General features: G+C 53.7%; 2 long non-coding RNA genes across 3 annotated transcripts in view; one reads left to right on the top strand and one right to left on the bottom strand.

Annotated features, from left to right (window-relative positions):
• Positions 1-6,791, top strand: part of LOC308183522 — a 13,172-nt gene extending 6,381 nt beyond the window's left edge. For both annotated transcript variants that reach the window (XR_013942464.1, XR_013942465.1), the window contains one exon: positions 6,038-6,791. This is a non-coding gene — a long non-coding RNA (uncharacterized lncRNA). The remainder of the gene's footprint in view (positions 1-6,037) is intronic.
• Positions 1,635-23,837, bottom strand: LOC308183521. Its single transcript, XR_013942463.1, has 2 exons — positions 7,468-23,837; positions 1,635-7,306 (listed from the first exon to the last, which is right to left on the bottom strand). It is a non-coding gene; the product is annotated as an uncharacterized lncRNA (long non-coding RNA).

Genomic DNA, 23,837 nt, shown 5'->3' with positions numbered 1-23,837 from the left:
TAAACCTGAAGATGCCATCTTGGGCTTGGGAAATCTCCGAGCCACAGGTCAATGGGGGCTGGGAACGCGTGCCAGGGAGCTTACTCTCTTCTTCCATCCTCCCTCCACTGCCTGCTGTTGAAAACGGGGATAGATGGACCAGAGACGGCTGTTTTTAAGTGGCTTGAAGGAGCCATTGTTGCAGAGTTTTGTCTCTGCAGGAGCCCCGTTGTGGGCCGTTCCTTCCACCATTGCTGCAAATCCCCTTGTCCACTGTCAGACTAAAACAGGAACGAGCCCGAGTGTCAGGGGGAAGGGTGCATTACCCCTGGCTGTCTGGGCACAGGGATCTGCACTTCCAAACTGCCTCTGGCAAGGAGTGCACGTCTCACCAGGCTGCGGTGGGTTCCCAGAGAGTTCATCTCCATTTCTGTGGTTGCTGCAAGCTGACCCACAGCACCGGCACGCTTACACCCTGCTCTGCTGGGTGTGGGCAACCAAAATTACCGGCCCTGTTTGGAGACGGGAAAGGTTTGGGTGACTCAAGTGATGTACTTTCAGATATTCCAGCATGTTCCTTGTCGCCACGCTTAAAGAGCTGGAATAGCAGATTTGTTTCATCCCTGAAGAAGAGGCTTGTGTCTGAAGTTGTCCCCGCGGATGGGGAGCATATGATGCTCTATCAGTAATGACAATGACGTGTTCTCGTAGCGAACTGCGAACTTAGCTGTTCCACGGAACTGTCTGCAGGAGAAGGAGCTGCAGAGCATTTCGGGGGGCTGGCTCGTTAGCGGCAGAAGATTAAATGGTGAATGTACTCGGAGCATTTGGTGCCGCTTCCTGAACGACAGACACATCGCTAGCGTAAGCTGGGTGGGCTCGCAAATGCAGCCAGCCCCAGCTGAGGGCTGCAAAGCCCCGTGCATGGAGCGGGAGCAGCGCGGGGATGAAGCTTGCTGTGGATCTGGAGGCACGGGATGGCGTCGGGAGGTGATTCCCTGCATGGGAGGAGAGCCCTGGAAATGCTCCTCACCCAGGCAGCTCGCTGCTGCCTTCGTTAGCAACAGGTTAACCAGGTTTGCTCAGGTCGCAGTTTCCAGCTTGCCCTGAGTGCGCAGGCAGAGGCTTTCTGAACGATGCTGCCACGAGTCAAGAGGCTGAAAGATGAGAGCTGCTGGTCTGGGGGCAGCCAGGGCTGACCATCCGTCTGTCCAAATGACAACAAATGTCTCTCCAGCCCTAAACTGGCAGAGCTTTTGGAACTTGACTCTAGGGGTCTGATGCTCAGGTTGCTGAAGATTGGGCTGGGCAGAGGCTGGGGAAAGGCACCGCTCTTCACGCTGCTCTGGGCTCCCAGCACAGGCTCTGCACCCACCGAGCGTTGGTCAGGCAGAGGCCAGATCCTTCAGGAGCCCACCCACCTGCCTCCACTTGTCCTGCACGCCTCTCGGGCCCCGTATCCCTGGTGCCAAACTTTTAAAAGCTCTGCAGATGGGGTGATGCTCGCAGCCTGCCCATTCCCCCCTCTTTTACCTCCAGACCTTGGGCATCCCCCATGGTCGGGGGCTGATGGCACTAAACCGTGCAGCCTCCTTGGGGTTGGGCTGGCCATGCAGCTGGTTCTGATTGTAGGGAGAACTGCTCAGCAGGCTGAAAGAGCTGCAAGAAGCCCTCTGGGTAGGTAGCTTTCCCCCCTGCACCAGTGGGAGCTGTGTTTAAGCTCCAGCCCTCGCCCAAGGTGGGGCTGGAAGCGAGCAGAAAAGCAGAGGGGAGGGAAGCGGGGTTGGAGTGAGCGTGGCAGTGAGTGGGGTGCGTTTTCCCCCCCATTTCTGGTGCTCCCCTTGGCGAAGAGGGATGCTGCACCAGGTAGCTGGGAGCTCACAGCATCCCTCCCTTCCCCTGGCTGCCGCCCAGTCCCTGCTCCTCCATCATCTCTGGTTCCCCTGCCTGGCTGCAGGCAATCTGCAGTGTTTCTGCTGGATGCGTGCAGGGCCGGAGGCTGGGCTCGTGCCAGCAGCCTCGCCCTGCTCAGACCAGGCAGCATCGAGGCTCTGCACCGTCATTTCAGCCAGGGCCTTGCGTGGCTGTGACTCAGTTGGCAGCGGAGCCGCGGCGGTGCCGGGCAAAGCTGGAGGGATGAGGGTGACCGCAGCTCTGCCGGCTCGGGGAGCGGTGCCAGGGTGGGATGGGTTTGCAGGAGCCCTCCGGAGAGCGCTGCGATTTGTCCTGCGGTGATAAAGTGAGGCGCCTTTGCTTCGTGCCCAGCATGGGTGGAGGGTAACGCCTGGCTTTGTGCAGCTCCTCTTGGCCCGACATCTCGCCGCTCTCTGCAGTGCTCGCAGTGCGGCAGCAAGAAGGGGGAACACGGCACAAGGCTGCCCCAGGGCAGGGGGTACCGGCCTCTACCCCCTCGTCTCCGGGGATAAGCAGGGACCCAGGGCTCCAGCTAGGGGCTGGGACAGAACCTGCTCCATTCCCCCCTACATCTCAGGCTTCCAACGTAGCTCTGAGCGGCGTTTCTTACCGGTATTTCTTACCAGTGGGCTCTCATTTTGGGGCGAGAAAGGCTGGGATGAGCTCACCCTCCTCCTCCATCCTCCTGTTGAGCAATGCCTCAAGTACCGCTTTGCTTTTGCACAGCTGCACAGGGAACAGCTCAGGGCAGAGCCTTGTCCTGGCTCCAGGCTCCTGCCCACACCGTCCCGGTTAGATTTCCTGGAATCAGCTCTGGAATCTCAGAATTAGCTCTGGATTCGAGTCCCAGCTTGGTCTGGGGACAAGCCTTGGGTTCCCCCTGACCTTGTGCCCTGCGCTGTCTCCATCCAGCCCTGCCTGAACTCGCCCGTGGCAGGAGGGATGACGCTGGAGCCTCCAGGGACAGAAGGGGAGAGGTGGGGACAGCGGTGTAGAGGCAGCAGCGCACAGGACGGGGCTGCAGTGGCACCCAGGGGTGCCAGCCCCGCTGCCGCCCAGCGCCGGCCGCCTCGGACGGGAGACAGAGCAGGTTTGCATGACGAGCGCTATCAAATCATCCCAGCCTAAAATTAGCCCTTAATGCAGGAAGGGGAAGGGCCTCGCAACGTGGAGCTGAATCGATAACAGCGCTTCTCCGTCTCCCCGTACCTCCCTGCGGCTGTCCCCAGCAGCAGAAGCGACACACCGTGCCCGTGCTCCCCTTTGCCTAAGCGATGTCGGTATTTGGCCGGTGATGTTGAAGCTGAAATCAATACTTATCAGGATTTATGGTCTGTCATATGCCAGAGGAAAGAATGCCATTCCTCTGTCCAGAGACAGACGGAATGACTCGATGGAGAAGGAGAGCGGAGAAAATGTACTGCTGGGCACTGCTGGCACAGAGCAGCAGCGAGCGGAGCGATGAAGCTCTTAGTGGTGTCTGATGGCCCAGGATATATCTCTGTCCTTCAGCAAAATGCCCAGTCTTGGGGTTTTTTTTTTTTTTTTCCTCAGGAGAGGAAGGGGCAGGCGAAAGACCACCACGTCTCCAAGCACGCGTACAGCAGCAGCACCCAATATTCGTAATCGGCAGACACGCAGGGTAAACACTTCTCAACCCAGGGCCCAGCTCCCTTTTGAAGGATGCACCCATGGGAGGCTCCAGAAGGGAGGCTGAGGAAGAGGAGGCCAGCCTGTGCTTGACACCAAAACCTCTCGAAACCCTTGGCCAGGTTTGCCTTCAGCAGCAGGGTCTTGCTGTGGCTCCTGGGCCCCTGCCTTGCAGAAGGAGCTCCAGGCACTGCCGGAATAATCTGTCTCCCTCTTTCACTCTCAGCTGGCCTGGCGTTGCTCGGCGCGTTCGTGAATCCTCATCAAAGATTTATGACCCTCTTTAGAAGTGCTCTCCTTAAGCAACTCCTATTAACACAAGAGGTAAAGCCCTTCAAGGAGCGACTGCTTTCTCCTATAACCAGGAGAGGAAATACTGCTGGAACCTGCGGAGGAAAGGGTTTTATGAGCAGTCCGGTGGCTGTCTGAGACTACCACCAGCTTCGCCCTCTGCCAGCATCAGGTCTTCAGGGCAGGGGAGTCACGCCAAAGCCTTGCACCACAGGAGGCAGCTGAAAGTAATCTTAAATGGTGCTTAATAAATAGAGGGTGCTGGTGGGGAGGAGCCCCTGGTCCAAAATCAGTGACTCAGCCCCAGCTGAGTCCCTCTTCGGTGGGGTTATCAGGGCCTGGAGGTGCAAATCCCCCCCGGGACTGAGCCTGGAGCTAACCAAGGAACCAGCGGCTGGAGGAGTGCCAGGCCTGCTCCACGGTGCCCTCGCCTGCCCCGCGGCCATCAGCAGCTGCCCCCAGGTTTGCTGTTTGGGATGAAAGGCGACGTGTGCCGAAGGGGGTTCTCACCTCAGTCCTGCTTGGTTTCCTCCCTGCAGCAGGTCTGTGGGACTGGAGCCCGGCCAGGATGCCCTGCAGGCGGACACGAGGCTCCCTGCCTCCCTTCTGGAGGCAGGATAGGCTGGGTCCGGGTCAGTGCTGGGGGGCTGCGAGCTGCTTGGGGGCCCTCTGCTGTGCCTGGGAACGTGCCGTGTCCGTCCCCATCTGCATGTGCCCTGCGCAAGCACCTCTGATTTAGTCCCTTCCAATTAATTCCTGTACCAGGCGTGTGTAAGTGCGCGGTCTGTGCTATTTAAATGGTGGGAAGACGGAAAGTCTCTTTGAATATTTACATTAGAGACGATGAAATTTAATCAGCAATATTAACAAGTGAGGAACCCTGCTGAGATTGCCAGTGAATAAAAAGGTTTTGACAGAGAGAACGAATAACCTGACAGTAGCTGCGAGAGAACCTGGAGTAAAATTGCTTCAAAGGCAGTTAGTCCAAAGGGATGTGGCAGAGAGCTTTCCTTTTACAGCTCCCTTCAACTAAAGAGCCCTGGGACTAGCGGTGGCTGTTTTCACCATCCTGCCTCCCCTGCAGGAAGCGCGCGTGTGTGGAGGCGTGCACTGGGTGTGCGCTGAGTGCTGGGGGTGTGGAGAACCCATCCCCGGGATGCCGCTGGGTCTTGCTGGGTGTCGTGCTTGGGCCCCAGCACCACGAGCGTTGGGACGTTCAGGGCTGCGCCGTGTGGCACCGCTGCTTGCTGCTGTGCCTGCCCATCTCTGCACGCTCTGTGTGCTTCGGGCGTGCACGGGGGGTTGGTACGTGCAGTTTTCCACAAGCCACGTAGAAGATGGAGAATGTGCATGGCTCGAGTGTTGTGCAGCTGGGCGTTATGTGTAGGATTTTTTCGCTGTGAGTTTAGTAGTCGCTGTCATAAAGGCTGGCCAAATTCTGGGGGAAAGGAGAGCGGGGAGCAGCAGAGGATGGGGGAATGCTGCTGAACACCCCCTGCAGCTGGTGGCGTGGAGATGGGTGTGCTGCCTGTGGGCCCTCGGCTGCTGTTGGTTTTGAGATGGAGAGCCATGGGGGTGTGTTGCCTTCTGCCATGTGTTTGCCACGGTGAACGAGTAGATGAATCTGTGGTCACATACGTGAGTGACAGGGGGACGTGGCAAACATCAGCGGGCTGGGGGTGTCCGTCACAGCCATGGTTTCAACCCAGCACATGTGTGAGCTGTGCCCCAAGGCCGATGCGGAGCTACCTTTCCGAGGTGCTTTCCAAGGCTGTCTGCAGGAAGCCCTCAAGGCTACAAGCCAGCTGATGAAGGCTGGCATGCTGGAGATGCAGACATCTCCCAGCTCATCCCGGAGCTGCCTCCTGGATGGAAGATCCCCCTGCGTGTAATTACTAGGACAGGCCCCAGATAGCTCCTGACATCTCCATTTAGTCAGGGGATTGCGTCCTGTGCAGTGGTGCATCCTTGGTCCTGAGACCAAGCAGAAATCTTCATCTCAGGTCAGTTTTCTGGCAGGATGCAACCCGAGCCCAGGTGTCCCCTGGACACAGTGGCAGGTGTGTTGAAGAATTGCCCCCATTCAGTGATGCTCAGCCCGTTCTCAACATCTCCATAAAATGTTTCTGCCTCAGAAGAACAGCACGTTTGCCAGAATTTTCACAGCATTAACACCACGATGATTGTTTTTACCCTTGTGCAGGATACGCACTTGCTCTGTGTCAGGAGCTGGATCTCAGAGTACCTGAGCAGCCACAGCATAACCCAGGAATATGGAATCGGCTTCTTCTCCAAGAAGTGAACCATAAGCTTCACCTTTACCCTGGAGAGGCTCATTAACAAATATGTAAAAGAACAAAAATTGGGCAGAATGCTTGTCTGCATCATAGACTTTTAAATAGCCTTTAACTCAATCTACTACTCAGAGCTGAACATTAAATGGCTACAAATGGAACTGGTGGGAAAACACGACCTCATTAAATCCATGCACCATCCATCTCGGGCTGGATGAAAACAAACCGCATGCAGATAGGACTTCAAGAAAAAAAAAAAAAAAAGAAGGAATAACAGAGAGATGCAGTCTCAGCCCAGCAAAGGTCATCATCTCCGGTACATCAATTACTCCCCATCCCTACTGGAGCAGCCTGTCTCAACCACATGGGATTCTTGGGTCAGCCTGGAAAAAACAAAAATGATGATATTTTAGAAAGAGCCCCAAACCAACCAAAACAGTAAATTTTTTATTACAGAGGCAGAGAGATTAAACATATCCTAAATTATACATACATGGGGCTCATTACAAACACATCAGGGAGCTTTGGGCTGGCTATAAAAACATTAGAAGGGAAAGCTTTGCAAGTTTGTATGCAGTAAAGAAACCACTGGATAGATAAAAATCCCAGTAAAACTGTTGCTAAAACTACTCAGAGGTAGAAGTCTGCTTCTCGTATTCGGGACTGAGGGCTAATGTCCAACTTTAGCAGCAGCCAGACTGACTGAAGGAAAACCCCAGAGAAATGTTGCATGCCCCGGCCCCTGAGAAGTCCCCCTCTGGGCTCAGAGATGAAAAACACGGGAAGAAAAAGCACGGGAGTTCAAGTCCTCCATCCCTCCTCCTGTCAAATTCAGCCAGCAAAGCAAAGAGCCCTGCATAAAAAGATGGAAGATCTCTGATACGCTAAATGCAGATAAACAGGGTGCTGGCAGAAGCAGACTCGCAGTGCCGTGACACCGAGCTGTCTCAGCTAGCTGCCTGGATCGGGCCAGCAGGCACTGAGTCACCGCGACTCGCAGAGCTGAAGCAGATCACCAAGTACACGATTAGATCAGATTTAACATGAAGATGCATCTTTCTTACACTCTTTTTCTGTAATCTGGTGCAATTGCATGTCTGGACGCTCCTGTAGCAAGAGGTGAATTCCTCCAGGCAGCCATTACTTGTTGCATCCCAAGCAGTGCACGTAATTCGTGCCTGGATATAACCGAGGAGGGGGAATACAGGTGAGACAGTCAGACCCTAGGAAGGGCTGAAGGTATTGAAAGCCTGATAAAGGCATCAGTAAGCAAATCCTGAATAGCAGAGAGCTGTTTTCGGCAGCCGTAGAGGGGAGGTCTGCAGAAAGAAATAATTACCAGCTCTGGGCCAGGAGGATGGAGGTAGGAGAGCTTCATGGCACGGAGCAGCCTCCTGCCGAGCCAGCGAGGATGCTGCAGAGGTTCACCCGTGAACCTTTGCTGGGCGAAGGTCATAAGTGCTTCGACACTGGCTTGTGTGGTTGGCTGCTTTTATTTTGGCAGTGCCGTGCCAGTAACTAAGCCAAATAAAGTGCATCTCTGTGCTCTCGTGTTACCGTTACAGGAAGAAGTTTCTTCATGACTCATTCCCATTTTATTCCTCTGACTGCTCGCAAAAAAAAAAAATACAGCAAATACGTGCAGAGAGGTGAAGGCTCTTGCATTTTGCATTGGAGGCGGGATTCATCTTGCTAAGTGTAGACAACTTAAATGTAGCTGCCTTAAATTTCCTTCAGAATCCAGGGAGCTCTGCAGAGACGTTCAGTTTGCGGGTGAGGAAACCTATAATCACCCGCCCAGCTGAGGATGTCGCCGTGTGCGCCGGGTGTCTGAACACCCTCACGCAGTCAATGGAGACGTTGTCGATGCGGCTGCTGGAAAGTGATTCAGCCCAGCAAGCGTGTGCTTTAGCCTGACCTGGTTTCCACCCACTGGTCAAGATTCAGGGCCGAGAGTTTCATTACTCGAGGCATTTTTTAGCCATTTGAAATAATCCAGGTGCCCAAGACATCCTTCCTGGAGACCTTCTGGACAAGCTGCCTTCTCGTGCATCCTCGGCACACACGGTGCTCCCTCTTTGGCCCTGCCTCAGCCGTGCAGATCCCTAAGTGGAAGGCTTTGATCTGCAGCAGATCCCCACCCCTTGTTGGTATTGCAAAAAGCTCTTAGGATGGATTTGTTCGTGGTAACGGTGACGCCTGGGGCTCAGCTGCTCACGCTGAGGCTTTTGGTGCTGAGATGCTCTGGCTTCCAGTGATTGCAGTGCAGTGCATGTCCTGCAGTACATCAGCACTTTGAGCAAAAGCCCAACTGGGCTTTTAATACCCTCGGGGGATATTTATGCCTGGCCCCAGCACTGTGTGTCCTGCCAAAATCTCGACCAGCAGAGCAATAACCACAGCAGCTCCTGCCTCATTGACTTCAATCTGGTTCTGTGGGGTCCACCAGAAACTGCGTTTGAAGTGTGTAGACTTGTGGTTCTGCAATAGCATCTGCGGTCAGTGTGTCCAAAATGAGGAGGAAAAAAAAAAAAAAAGAAAGAAAAACTACTTCAAAATTCATGCTCCAAGCTGGTGGAGCGTGCTGTACTCTGGGATGCCCGAGCTTGAAATGCTGTGAATGATAAGGGCTGGTTCCTCTTGGTCAATGAGCGCTGCCACCACGCTGCTTTCCCATCCAGAAAGCTTTTTTTTTCTTTTTTTTTCTTTTCTCTCTTCTCAGTGATTTCACTTGCCACTTGCCAGAGGCAGGATTAGTGCAAGCTGCATGTTGCCCTCATCCACAGGACCGGTAACTCTCCACTTAAACCCCAGCGCTAATGAAGCACTAATTCCTCCTCACATGACTCACTTTTTGGATGCTGCTTCTTTTCTCTTTTCCGAAGCTGCTTTCTAAAGGGCTTGGCGGAGTGCAGAAATTTCCCCGAACCTGCCGTCTGACCCCATTCAGCTCGCACACAGGAGCGGACGCGGGGCTGACGTGAGCGGGCATTGCCCAGGGGGTGCGCGCTGGTTGCCATGCCCTCGGCGCGGTGCCTGGCCCCTGGTTTCATCGCGTTAGCAATCCGGGTCAGTTGTAAAGCGAATGCTGATTCTGCTGCCCCATAAAACGTCTGAGCATCTGCATGGGCATGTGCCTGGGAGCGATCCTGCCGCACAGCGCGTCCCGTGCTCTGTGCCTTTTTTTCTCTGATGTGTTAAACGTCGTCTCGTGGAGCCTCTGGCTGCAGACAGCGCTCAGCTGCTCCCCTCCCTGCTTTCCGTCAGGCCCCGCGAGAGCACCGAGAACAGACGCCAAGGTGCAGACTGTTAGCAGGGGGTCACGCACGGAGAGCCGAGGCTTTTGACTCTTTAGGACTCTTTCTTTTTGCTGAGGCCAAGTGCTTTACGACAGGCGGTAGTGTGGTGCACTGACACGTACGTGGGCATGGGCACGGACGCCCCGCCGCGACCTCCTGCTCTCATGGTGCAGCATCAGGAGGGCTCAGAGGTGTTTGTGCTGGCCTCTGTAGGCTCCGTCTCTCACTGCGAACCTTCTTCCTGCACAGGCTTCTTCCTAGCCCAACTTGTCACTAATACATCATAAATTAAGCCCGGGGCTTTAGAAGACATTTTCCATGGGGAGCATCTCTGTCCCTGGGAGCCTAGCCTGGCTGGCAAAACCAGGCTGTTTAGCCCCAAAAATGTATCAGGAGCTGCTCGGGATCTCTTTGACTTTGTTGCCTTTGGAAGCCTCTGCTGAGCGTGACAGCCTGACACCTGACAGCTCTGTGAAGCGAGCATCTGTCTGGAGGAATTAAGAGAGATTACTTTTTTATTATTATTTATTTCTACCAGGAATAGCAGGAATACGAGCGCTGGCACAGCCTCGCTCACACATGGAAACAGTTAACCTGGCAATCCCGGCAGAGGCAAGCCAGGCATTGTAATAGGTATTCCTGTTCTGCATTTAAAAAGCAGCAGGAAGATGTTTCTCGATAGCGGAGATAATGGAATACTTTCTCCTCCTCGATACGGAAGGAAGATGTGAAGTGGTGATTGCTGAAGATGAACTCCTCCAAGGCCCCAGCCGGGACAGCTTAAACCCAGCGCCAGTGAGAGCCTCGGCTGGGGACTTCTCCCAACAATTAACGCTGAATGGCTTTAAAGACGTGTCCCAGTCCATCTGCATTCCCGCACACCTCCAGTCCTCGCCTGCCTCGCGCTCGTCAGCCGTTAGCAGTCTCTCTGGTGTATAGATGTGATTACATTTCTGTAACTAATTTGGCAGTGTGTGTTCAAACTCTCAGCCGGCTGCAGCGCCGGGAGCGCGCGGTCACGTAGCAGCAGATGGCACCGATTCGCGGTGACACGGGGACCCCCGCTCCGGTTTCAGCCCCAGGCAGCCTGAGCAGTTTTCCTTCTGGATGGTGGCACGGGGCCAGTTGTCCAGACGAGCAGAGGGTGCGAGGTTCACATCCCTGCTGACGCCAGCCCTCGCCCCGTTCCACACTGCTGCCGGGGAGAGATGCTGAGTCCCACTGGGGGATGCAGCAGGAAAAGGGCAGAAAAAGCCCCCGTGAGACGCGTGAGGATGCAGAGGGATCCTTGTGACTCTGTCTGGGCTCTTTTTACTGGATCTGTTCCTCAGTGGCCTCCGCCTAGCGCTGCCCAAACAATGCAGTAGAGTTGAGTCCTCGCAGAAATATCGGCTGCCCACGGGTGTTTCTTTGGTGTGGGCAGCAGCACGGGGGATGAGCTGGTGGAGCCCCCTCTGGAGTCCCCATTTCAGCAGCCCTGTTTGCTGCTGGTCTCCAAACTGGGGGTCACCCCCTGGGCAGGGTCTCCAAAATGGGGGTCATGCCACGCGCAAGGGGCGTTGTGGTGCTGGAGTGCAGCCCAGCAGGTGTGAAGCATTTTTAATTGGAAACGAGTCTGGCGGGAGCCCCACAGGCTGCACCACGCACGGGGCAAGCTCAACTGGTCCATGAGGATGGGGAAGGAGCTCGGTGTGGGATTGGGATTGAAACTCTGCCTGGTAGAGATGATGCCCCGAGTTTATTCTCACTTGCAGCTCTAGCTGTGTTGCTGGTATACCTGTGTCTGGCCATGCACCTTGCTGGTCCTCGTCTTCTGGCTTCTTGGGCCAACCTGGACTGGTCTGGGGGTCCCTGGGCTGCTGCTGACCCTGGAAACCTGCTCCAGGTCTGCTCTGATCCGCAATCCTCGCCCATGAGGACAAGTCCTGCAGTCCTCTGCTATGTGTGGGTGCAGCCTCTGCAGACAGAACTCGGGGGCAAATCCTCTGTGGGTGGGCACGAGGTGTGTGGGTGGGCACGCAAGCAGCGCGTGGGGGGAGACGGGGGCGCAGAGCCCGCACGCTTCCCTCCTGCAGCAGGTTTTCCTGGCCGAGCTCTGCACGAATGTCCCTTAGCAACCGAAGCGGTGCCTGAAGCGTGCTCGCGTTCCCGTTTCTCCTCCAGGAGAGGTTTATTTTGGGGAGAGCAGCTCCAGGAACCAGGTGGCCATGAAAAGCCCCGGTGCCTGTGGGTGAGGCGTGTAGGGCTGGGCACAACCCAGGGGACCTAAAGCACATGGGGGACCTTGCGGCACAGCAGCTGTGTTGGGGCCAATGAACATTTGTGCTCCAAACACCTTGCTCTGGCAGAGCGTCCCATGCCAGCAGCCTCCCAGCAACTTGTCTGTTAGGATCATTCCTCTACAGGCAACGCTCGGTCGTCCATCAGGCACGGCTTTTTTCAAGCCCCCGTGGTTTTGGTGCCTGGGGTAGGAGCCTGTTTGCCTAAACGATGTGAATCCTCTGTGTTATGGATGATCTTTGAACTTTCTATGCCTGGGTGCTTAGTAAAATAACATAATACCCAAAAAAAGAGTCTGCCGAGCTATCTGAGACCATTGAAACCCTGTGATTAGAAAAACACTGAATCCCCCAGCCCAAAAGTACTTTAGAAAATATAAACGGCTTTAGCATTATCATCTCAACCTCTGAGAATACAGTCGGCGCAGCGCAGAAATGAACAATTGCCACGATTCCTCGTGAAGAAATCCCAGGGCTGCTGTACCATTGTCACCTCTGCGATGCCGCGCGCCGTTAACATCCCCCCGGCAGCGCGAGCGGCGCCGACGCCTCGCCTTCTGCTGCAGCCGAGGGGAAACAACCCGCAGAAGCCCCCCGGGCTGGCTCCCGGCCCCTCACGCTTTCAAAGCAGTGCCGAGGTCGTCCTGGGGTTCTCTGAAATTCCCAGGAGAGATTTTTCAGCTGCTCCAGGGAGGAAAAGGCTTTGGATCAGGCTCGTCTGGTGCACCTGCAGGGAAGCGCGAGTGCCTCCGGGCGCTGTGCTCCCGGTTTGTTCGCCTGAGCCTGGCGTTTCCCCAGCGCTGCTTGTTCGGGTGAGTGCAGCTGTACCCAAAGGAAGCAGTCTTTGGAAAACCTGGGAAGCGCCAGCAGCTAATTGTTTGTCCTTTACCGATAGGCATTCTTAGACTGATTCCAAAATTATCCAATTCACTAATTGATGGATGTGCCACGCTTTGCTGAGTGTACAGCAGAGAGCGTGTGGGGGCTCGAGAGCCCCCTTTGGCCACTTCCTCACCATTTATTTATCGCAGGGGGCTCCCCACCCACTGAAACCCGTGGGGGTTCCTTGGTGCTTGGCTGGAGCTGCCCAAAGTTGTTTGCGTTTTCCACCAAGGGGCTGTTTGGGATGAAATGCACATCTCTGGACGGGGGTTTCTTTCTCTGGTTTTAGTTTTAGGGGTTGAGGAAATACAGCAAAGAGCTCTCAGTCTCCTCCCCAGGCCATGAGACTGTTGCGTTTTATATACAGTGTTTTTCTGAATCAAAGTGTACACTCATCAGAAAATGGACCTTGCTGTTTGATGTATGTTGGAAAGTGCCACGTACGTTTATTGTGCTGTATAAATAAAATATAATAATGCTGAGACTCAAGGACTCCCATGGAGTCATTCAGAAGAGAGGCAGAGGGCCAGTGAATGAATTTGGACAGGATTCAGAAAAGAGAGATTTTATTATTATCATTTTTTTAAAAAACAGAAAAATGCAAGAAAGAGAGGATTACCTGCCACAGAAACAGGTCCTGAGCTGCCAAAAGACTGGACTAAGCACTACCACCAGATCTTGTGGCTGATGAATGGGAAGATGTATGCTGTGGACGGGATTTTTCTGCTTAAAAATGTGCCTGCATGGGTGGCCCAGGGCTGCTCTTGGAGCTGAAGGTGTGGGTTTTGTTCTGGGGGCCAAGGCTCCCACTCTCCTCCTGCTGGGACCTGCTTTCCGCTGTGGTTTTTAAGGTTCTGGGAGCCCAGCTCAGCTTGCGAGCTGGCTTCTGTGCTGCTTGTTAACATCTTCATTAATAGCCTGGTGATGGGCCGGAGTGCTCCCCCTGCAAGTCTGCGCAGGGTGGAAAACTGAGTGCTTGGGGGAGCAACCCCAGGCACTGCTACGTGCAGGCTCAGTAGGATTTTCCCTGTGTTTAAATACCTGATGGGAAGGAAAATGAGGCAGGCTCTTCTCTGTGGTACCCAGTGAGAGGCAATGGGCAAAGCCCCAAATCCAGGCAATTCACATTTAAACGTAAGAACAAAAGAAATAACATGCAGCTGACTGCACACTGTGAAGTGCTGCAGGTTGTGGAGGTTTCGGTGCTACTGTAGGGACTGGAGCAGAAATATCCCAGGTCGGAGATACCAAGAGGGAGGACGGGAGGCCATGAGCAGATGGCAGCTCTGACCCGTGCGTGGGGAGCACACGAAGGCCGGAGGTGAGGAGCTGTGTGCAGCGAGCCAGGAGGTGGCCAGCAGCAACACATTTTTGGAATAAAGCTCCCAGTGACCGTGCTACAGCAAAGCAAACTGTTGAAGTCGAGCTATTAAAAGCCCGGCTTTCAAGAGAGCACGGCACTTTTTTGGGCGCTTGGTGGCCAACAGCAGTGCTCACTGCTGGGGATTTGTATCTTCGGCACCAGGCTTTTGTGTGCGGGCCCTGGCTGCCCTCTCACTTCACACGAGCCCGTTTTTTCCTCCTCAGGCGCAGTAACAGTGAATCTATGCCGACGGGGCATGTTAATGCAAAACTTCCCTGTCTGTTTGCACCTTTTCCTGGAGAGAATCCAAGGCTGCTGCAAACACAAAGGGATTCATCACTCTCCAGCTGTCTGCAGACAGCAAACCAAGAGCAATGTTTGACAGTGAGGAATAATTACCTTGCCAGCTTTGCTTTATCCACATTTCAAATTCAGAAGGGAGATAAAGCCACGGTACCGGTGGCTCAGGCAAGGAGCCCATCAAGAAGAGCATCTAGCACAGCTGGAAGCTCCCTCATCCCCGCAGAGACGCGCGGTGGAGCCCGGCTGGCGGGATGAGAGGTGCTGCAGGTGCCATCTCACCAGCGTGTCCTCTGCCTGAGTTCATTCTTCCCCAGTCCGTTCCTCTCCGGCGGCTGGTTTTGCTTACAAACGACCCCGTGATGCTTGGGATGCCCACCCAAGGCCTGGCATCCGGAATCCTGCCCAGCCTGAGCAATGGCATCCCAACGTGAAGTCGGTGCCAATTTATTTCGCTTATCCTTCCCCCCTCTTTAATTAAGCTAGCTGGAACAAGAAGGGCTCCCTGACCCTTATGGGGTTAAATGAGCCAGTCTCCACGGCAACCTGCTTCTGAGCAGGGCTGACATCTCTCCTCCAAACCCTCCAATTCCTCTCCTCTGATCCCCCTTTCCAGGCACACTCTGGGGCCGGGCTGCGTCGCTGTCCCGGGGCCCCCCACGCCGCAGGAGCCTCCGGAGGGAGGCAGATTTTGGGGGGCTGGGGGAGGCCGGGGGGCTGTCTCCTGCTCAGCTGCATGGTGGGATCCATTCGGCTCACTTCTGGGCTAGAGCAGAACCCACAGAGCGTATTGCAGAACCAGCCCAGCTCTTTCCAGGTGTCACGGCAGACCAGGAGGATTCGCCTCTGGACGCCTTGGAGTTCAGATCTGAAAGAGCTCACCCAGAGGAAACAAGGGCAGAAATGGTAAAGTGCCACCAGACTCACAGGCACACAAAGTGCCTGGAGATGCTGAGACAGGAGGGGACAGAGGACGTTATACCTGATTGAAGTATAATTAGATTAGAACCTCATGCTTGTGCAAGAAGTCCCCTTATGCCTCCCTTGGTTGATATCCACCAGTGAAGCCTTTTCTTGCACAAAGAAAGAAGTTCTTGGGCTTTCTCCCTCCGTGATGTAAAGTCCAGGGCAGATTTTTCTTCTGGTGGCCGCTCAGTCCAAATGCTGGTGGCTAGTGAGGTTTCCAAGTACTGAGACAGGAGCTCCTTCTTTTATGTTTCCAAAATAAAACAAACAAAAAGCTAAAAAATGTCATATTAGAGGAACAGCTTCCAGGCACCATTGCATCCGTAGGGTTTAGCATAAATATGAAAGAAGGTAATGAAAGGGAAAGGTTGGGAAGTTACTTGACTGTGTGCTCTATTTATGTACCTAGCAAAGAATATGAATGGAGGAATATTTAATATAACAGGCAGAGATGTACTAAGACTCAAGGATGAAAGATTTTAAGCAATTTCAGGCTCAAAATATGATTCAAGCATTTAACAAGGAGGAGAATCTATCAGGAGAACATATCCTAAAGGAAGCAATAGATTTGCTATCTTTTTACATCTTTAAATTACATTTGGGAGCAGAGCTCATTTAAGATTCATTTAAGCTATTTTAGATGCCTCCTTTCGGCTGACATGACCTGCACCCATTACCTCCACTGGCTGTAAAGGGAGCTTTGGGTGCCTGGGTGAAATGCAGGTGGCTGTATTTTAAGCATCTATAAACAGTCAATTGACTCCATCCCTGGGGTCTCTCTCTAAAATAGCTGCTTCAGATGAACCATGATAAACGCCTGATTTAGGAGTGACTTGGGAAGCTTTTCTAAGTCTGGATTATGTAGGCAACCCCAGAACAGGGATGAAAATTGTTTGGCTCTAAAATTACAAATTTAAGGGCGAAATGAAGTGTTCACGCCCAGCCGCAGCTTCAGCCCTGTCATAAGCACAGGCACAGACATCTGAACGCTTTCTCCGGGTTGCATTCTGCTTCCCAGGTGAGCCAATCTGCGATGAAATGTGTCAATAGGCTTGAGCCGGTACATCTTGCTTTTCCTATTAAAGAGAATGCCAGAGAGGGCTCTTGCAAACTGGCTACATGTAAAGTGTTTGGTGAGCTCTGCTTTCACAATATATTGTGGGAAAATACACGGCAATGCAGAAAACCATTAAGCACATGCAGAAGGGACGGGCGTGTTTGCTCTTACCTTGCTCTGAGCAGCGATTTGGTGCAACTATCCTCCTTTCCAAGCAGCTTGGGGCTGTGCCAGGGCCCCAAGGGCACCAAGCAGCCCTACTGGCCACGATCGACCTTATCTAGGGGTTCCCTAAACCTGCCCCAGTGCCTGTTTTGGGGCTTGGCCTGGGACAGGTCCATCGCCTCCAACCTGCCTGGCAGTCTTGGCTCTGGGTGGATCCCCGCATCTGCACCCTGGCATCCCCTACGTAGCAGAAGCTTTTAAAAAAAAAACTAGTCTGGCAATGGAATATGTCCAGCAAAAATCTAAATTGCTAAAGACTTCATTCGAAAGACTGCAAGTCCTGAAAGAACAGAACAACATTGCAAGTTGATAAAGGGATAAATGGGCTTTTAAGCTGGGGTTTTGCTGAAAAGTTGTGTATGATGGGGTACATAAAAAGCACGACAGCAGGCTGTGAGGACATTTAAAGTCATTGTTGTGGGGTCAGCAAGGTCAGGAAGGCAATCTCTACATTAGCTCATGCCATATTTCGTGTATAAATTGTGGCGTGGTGTCTCTGTTCCAGGACACGGTGGCCTTATGTCATTATTTTCCCAGAATAAAGAAGGGAGACTCACTTCCCCATCTAAGCCAGTAGCCATAAGGCTGCTCCGGTTTTATGTAGCCAGGATGGATGAAGCCATTGTGCAAGGTTTAGGGCAGGAAAGGGCCACAATAAATCCGGTCTCATCTGCACCACGTGGGAGAACTCCACAAAGGGTGCACGCTCCGGGGCTGATCGCCGATGGCAGCACTTGCTGTACCATGGCAGTCCTTCGACATCCTCCTCGTGTTCTCTTTTCTTGCTGAAATTGCTGTCTTGCATGATAAAAGCGTTAGTGGGATTTGATGAACTTCCGTAAGGCGCTTGCCTGGGCATCACCTGATTGAAGAACTGGAGCACCAGCAGCGCTACTGGAAGCCCGGTGAATTGTCAGGTCTCAGTGTAATTATAAGTGAGGAATCGTCGTGAGATGAATCTATTTCTAGTGGAGCATCTCAGGGATATCTCTGGCTCTGAGCTCTCATGCTCCAGCCTTCCTCTCACTGCACCTCTCCCAGACGTGGTTGCAGCAAAAAAAAAAAAAAAAAAAGCCTTGTGCCTTTTCCCCACGTCCCACCTTTGTGCCTAAGCACAGGCATGGCCTGGCTCCTGTTCCAACACTCACATCTTCCACTTGTTGGGGGTCTTTGGTGGTGACCATCCCCATAATGCTGGAGGAGGAGTGCTAGGGAAAGGTAAGGGACCCCCTTTACTCAGCTTTCCCCTACTTCTGTGCAGGAAAAGGTTGGGATGTGTCCAGTGGGGTGAGAATTCGGGGGGAGGTCTCGGGGGCAGGAGTGTGTCAGGATGTGGGGTGGCAGCTCCTCGTTTGCAGAAGGGGAGCATGGTCAGAAGTGGGGGCTGGAGAGGTGGCAAAAGGAGAGAGGAAGAAGCACGAGGAGCAGGGAGACTGCAGAAGAAACCAGTGCAAAAATGGGTGAATGTGCCCTCCCAGGAAAGACCGCGCTCACAGGCTTTCATGGGAGGTTTCAGACCTGGAAAACCCCTTTCCTTGTGCTCTTGCTGTTGAAGTTACACAGATGAGAACGGGGCTGTTTGCTGGGAATGCATCGCTGCTAAAACATGCCCCAGCCTCCTGGCATCGCCCTTCCCCAGCCCACCCGAGGGGTTCCCATCCTCTGCTGCTGCCCGGGGCCAGCTGCAGTGCTTGGGCAGGTAACCTCTGCCCCGGCTCGTGATCCAGGTGGGAGTTTGAAGGGGACGGGCTGAAGGAGCACAGGGCGTGAAAAGAGGTGAAAACGAGCAGAAAAGAATTGAAGAAATATCAGGAGAGGAAAGCGCTGATGATGGAATCAAGCAAGAAATTGAGATTTGGACGCTGCAGCTGCAGAGAGGATGCTGTCGATACAGCTCTGACCCAACTACTGCAGTCAGAAAACAGCTCGAGAAAAGAAGATGGAGAAGAGCATAGGGGCCAGCAAAGGTCAGCGTTTCTCAGTTTGGTATTTGCATGTGTTACTTCTGGCTGGAAGTAACGGCTGTGCAAACACGAGATTCCCTTTGTGCAAACTGTCGAGACGGATTGAGCAAAGGCTTCATCTTTCTCTCCTCCTCCCCACACCCCACAGGAGACGGGTCGCACAGAAAGTGGCCCTGCCCCGCCGTCTCCTCCACCTTCCAGACCCTGTGGTTTCACACCAATTCATTATTCTCATGCGCTGGAGCTTTGTGCTGGCCTCCCATGGGGGCACGGCGATGGCAGCACGCTCCTGGGGTCCTGTATGTGTCCCTCCAGTTTCCCCAGCCCAGGTGGCCATGCAATGTCGGTGCAGAGCTGGTGGCCTTCAAAAGGCACCTGCGAAGTCTCTGCCTGCTGCAGGGTTTGAAAACAGGGAAATTGCTGTTTGGCTGTGGGAGAGGGGCCACCTTCCCTCTCCTTTTCCAGGCACGGTCCAGCAGGGGAAACACTTCCCCCTGTTGTCCACAGCTGGGGAAGCTGCCCCAGGAAATCCCCCCTTGAGACATCCCTCCATTTTCATATTGCTCAGGTACTCCCTCGTATTATTTCAATTTGTTATTGCAGAATAGGATAATGAGAAGCCCCTGGTCACTCTCTCTGAATATCTTGCTGGTGTCTTGCAGCTGAGCTTTTTCTCACTTTCCTGAGGCAGACCCCATATTTCTTATATTTCTGTTAATCTTCGCGGAGCAGCTGCAGTTCGTGTCACGGCTCTTAACAGAGGAGCAGAGCCGATGCCACTGCACTTACCCCTGGCAGGTTAACCTTGTTACAAACATCCAGAAGACCTCGTAAAAATGGTGTTGCCTTCGGCTGGATCTTGTTCCTTTAGTTTGCTTATGAGGACGCCATGTGGGGCAGTGACAGAGCCCTCGCTAAAGCGGTGATTTATCACAGCGGTGTCTCCCTCTCTATCTATTTCTTGTCAGAGGAGAAATTAGAGCTGGAGTTTTGGCCCACGTGTCCGCAGGGCACACGATGCTGTTGGAGTTATACACAAGTCAGAAACTGCTCTAAAAGACATTTCTCTCCAAGCACAGGGCCTGTTCCCCGGTGTTTATCAGCCTGCCTGCTCTCCGGTAAGCACAGAGCTCCCCGCACGCTGAGCTTCTGTCCCATCCCGACGCGAGAGGGTGCTTTCCCTGGGGTCACTGAGATTTTTCTCCTTCCCTTGGGCCTCTTCTAAGGCAAGCTACGTTGCAGGTTGTGGTGCAGGACCAGGAGGCACGCTGTCCTCTTAGCAGGATGCCCAGTCCCACAGGTGCTTGGTGTCAAGAGGGGCTGGAGGCAGACACCCGAAATGAGGTCCTTTGAATATGCGAAGTACAATGCATCGTTAGTCGTGTTGTTACCTATTGTTAGTTCTCTCAAAAGCCATTACCAAGGCTTCAACCTGAGGCTTAAACAGCTCCTAATTACGCTAAAGCTCTGGCTGATGATTGAGCTAGGCTTATCTTTGCAGAGACAACTTGCAGGTGTTGTGTACACAGCTCAGGGTGCTGGAGCGTGCAGGAGGAGCGGCTTTGTCTCTCCACTTCCAGTCATGCAGGGAAGAGGCATCTCCATCTGTGCAAGTGCCCTGCACATCTGTGACGGCCGAGAGACGTGGGGGGCGATGAGCCCCACTGTCCCGAGGTGAGGTGAGAAGCAGTAGGGGGGTCCTGTGCGTGCCAGATGTGCACGTCTGCGTACTGGGTCTGGGTGGGATGGTGTTCACTTTTCCTACAGGGCCGTGCTCTGCACTTGTAGCTCAAACAGCATTGGTACTACTCTGAAATCCAAGGTGAAGCCCTGGATAAAGGTACCTGGTCATGGCACGCCTGTCTTGGTAGAAACCACGTGCGTGTGGCGGGGGTTGTTTGGAGAAGGGGCTCACTGGGTCCTGGGGAGGGTGGATGAGGCACCTGCACCCCTGTGGCTGCAGCCTTGGTCTGCCCACATCTCACCACCCCTCTGCACCTCTTCCAGTCGCCTCATTCCCGAGGCAGGCATTGCCTCAGTGGTGGTTTCTGCTCCTGAATGCTCATCTGTCTCTCTGGTATTAGTATGAGTAGTGTTATTATTGCTGTTGCACCCGGAGCCCTGAAGTGCCTAACGCTCTCCATAGGGTGCACAAAGCCCACCTCACCATTACGGCTGTGCTCCCACGCAGCCGTGCTGGCTCACGTTGAGCCTTTCATCCACCAGAACCCCCAAGTCGAATCCTGACCTGCTCCTCGTCATCCCCCACCCTACCCCTCTCACATCCCCTCTCCAACCCTCCAACCCCCCCGGTGCCCCCTCCTTGGCCAGCTGTGCCAACAGTGCTACACGCAGCGTAGCACGTGGCACGTCCCGGCCAGACCCATCCCACCTGGCATGAGGTTTGTGTGCCGGCAGGGGAGGACCCAAGCTTTCCACGTATGAATTCTTATTGCTCCAGGTAGAGAGGCAGACCCTTACTTGCTCAGCACGGCCCTATCCCCGGGCAGATGGACGGCTCCCCTAAGCTGCCACGCCGGCGCTGGAAGCTCGATGCCCGGAGCTCAAGTGCCTGCCAGAGCCGCCTGCGGTGCAGCAGCACAGCAGAGGGCTGAAAGGGACAAGTGCAACCGCGAGATCTGGTGAGGACCCAAGAAAGAGAGAAAGGCAAAGGACTTGGACCCGTCTGCTAACATGAAGTCATCTTATCACCTGATTGCAAAGCCAGAGAGCTGGGAGAGCATTTGAATGGCTGCTGCTGCTGCCGCAGTGATAAATTAGATCACTTTGAGAGCACTTTAGAGCTGGACGGAAAATTCAGTGGCTCTTCTGCCAATTTTATCCTGTAAGTGGAATTAGTGCTTGCTTTAGCTGCACTCTCCAGCCACGAGCAAGTGTCCCCCATGCACCGCCTACGGAGGATTTTGCTCCTGGGACCTGAGTCCATCTGAACCAGCAGAAAGTGGGCAGAGGAGACCTCCGAGGGGAGCAGGATGGGAGCAGGAGCCTGCCTGGGTCTCCATGCCTCAGACGACTTGTAGGTGGGTCTGCAAAGCAAGGTTTGAGCCCACCTGTGAGGACGTGGCTTGCACGGTGAGACTGGGAAAAGAGGGTGCAGGAGGGGGCACAGAGCCCCTCGGATAAGTGTGGCCAGAGGCTGGGTGTGCGAGTCTGACCATTGCTGACCTGGGGATGAGCTCTCCATTGCAAGATGCAAGAACAGAAGTCCCCAGATGGACTACGAAATGCAAGGGAAATTGTTTTAAGAAGTAACCTGACCTGCAAAGCCTGCTGCCCATGTTGCCAGCACGTCGGTGTGGACACCCGATGGTCAGGTCAAGGAATTGGCTGAGCTCAATGTTTGCAGGGGTGAATAAAATTTCTGGAGTTGTGCAATACCCTTGGAAATATTCACGTGTTTGATGGCTATTGAAACTAGACATCAGCTCTCAGTCTGTTCAGATCAACCCTTTTTCTCCTTCAAAATGCTTCACAAAGCCGGACTGGCCCAAGGGCAATGGTCCTTTTGGGTGGAGGCTGGAGGAAGAGCTGAGTGGGTGAACAAAGGGCGGAGAACAGCGGTGGCCCCTTTTGGGGGCAGACTTTTCCTATCTAGGACCTGGGGAAGCTTTCGGGAAGGGTGACTCCCGCTTGCCCCCAGGATTGCAAGCTCCATGAGCAGGATGGCAAGGGACAAGGACACGGTGGTAGGACATCTTCAGGCAGCTGCAGCCCATGGAAGTGAAGTGGGTTTGGGGCACGCCGCTGGTTTGACTGTGATTCTGGTGTCTCGAGGTCGGTGGCATTTAGCCAGGACATTTCCCAGACACAGCAGGGGCAGGATCTGGTCCCCTCTGTCAGAGGGCAGGGTGTGCAGTCCCCTGCGTTAGCCCATGAAGCCACCCCCCTATGGATGCTAACACAACGTGAAGGCTGATCCAGGGCTTTGCTAAAATCCTCTGCTTAATTTATAGCCTAAATATATTCATCAGCTCATCTGGTTTTGCTCTGAAACATTTTTCACATTTGATATTTGAAGAATCCCGTGTATGAGGCACCTGCTTAACTTCAGGCAGTGTAAGAAGCACCAATACATTTGATAATTAAATGTTTGCTGCCACCTAATTGTCCCTTATTACACATATTCTTTGAGCCGAAAGCCTGTCTACTGGCAGTCTCCCCGGAGTGCTGAGCTTCAAAGAGCGCTGCAGAAGAGTTTCCTTTCTTAAAGCACAGTATATATTTAAAATGGAGCCATCTCCAAATCTGTCAGGAAACAGATAAAGAAATTGAGAGAATAGCAGACCCAGCGGGCTAATTATAAGCAGTCAAATATAGAAAAAAGCAGATTGCAGCAAGCTGATAAAATGACAACAGCAATAACAGCGAAAGAGCCAGCACTTACCTACGAACACCAGAGCACTCAGCTGAGCATGGTCTCAGCTCTAATCACAATTTCCATCTGCAGATCTGAAAACCCGGCCTCTTTCTGCTGGCAGGACGACGCGGTTCTGTATCCAGAGATCAGCTGCAGGCATCAGCTTGACTTCAGCCTAAAACCGGAGGAGAGCTGGCCTCACGAAGGCGTTTCCAACCACCTCCATGCCCCAGGCTGGCTTTTCCCTGGATTTGAAAGTCCTGCTCCGGGCTCTGCTCTGTTCCGAGCACTGTTCCCAGTAGGGCTGGATGCAAGCCGCCCGCCTTTGCTGCCACTCGGCTCCACGTATCGCCCGCTTGCAGAGATCCCAGGAGGGCTGCGGAGGGCTGGAGGAGCTCTGCGTGCTGGCAGCGCTACAGCCACCGGCTGGGCTCGTGCTTCTCCATCAGACGTAGTGAGCAAACTGTTGCATTTACACAGGCTATCAGCAAGGGAAGCACTGTTTTCTCAGCTATAAATACAAATATATTCAAGGCAGTCAAGATTCTTTTTAAGCAGGAGCAGCTGATGTGTGCAAGCAGCTCTATTTTCAGCTGCACCAACTTGGGAAATTTTTTTAGCACTTTTAGTTGAACTTTGGTGTTGTCATATTTCCTCCTTAGTTTTTATCCTGGCCTGAGAAAATGAAGTTTATGCACGAATGTGGGGTGTGACTGGGGAAACTCCATGTGGGGGGGAATGAGCCCTGGTTATGGGATCAGTGGGACAACTGTGGGGCTGTTCCCAAGACTCCTCAGGAAGGATAGGAGCAGTCAGCAATCCTGCAACACGTTGCTCCAGGGAATGGGACACGTTTGCTTGAGTTTCAGCGTCTAAGCCTTGGAGGTCAGTGTTTGAGCAGGGCTGGGGGATGGAGAGCAAGGGGCACCTCCTGAAGGGGAGCCAGCTCTGGCCAGGACAGCTGTCCACAGCTCTGTGGCTCATTCCTGCTTCTTG

Source organism: Anser brachyrhynchus (genome assembly GCF_964034855.1).
Source record: "Anser brachyrhynchus genome assembly, chromosome: 28".
In the NCBI taxonomy this organism is placed as follows: Eukaryota; Metazoa; Chordata; class Aves; order Anseriformes; family Anatidae; genus Anser; species Anser brachyrhynchus.
The sequence above is the reverse complement of the archived record's forward strand: the minus strand, read 5'-3'. Positions and strand labels throughout refer to the sequence as shown.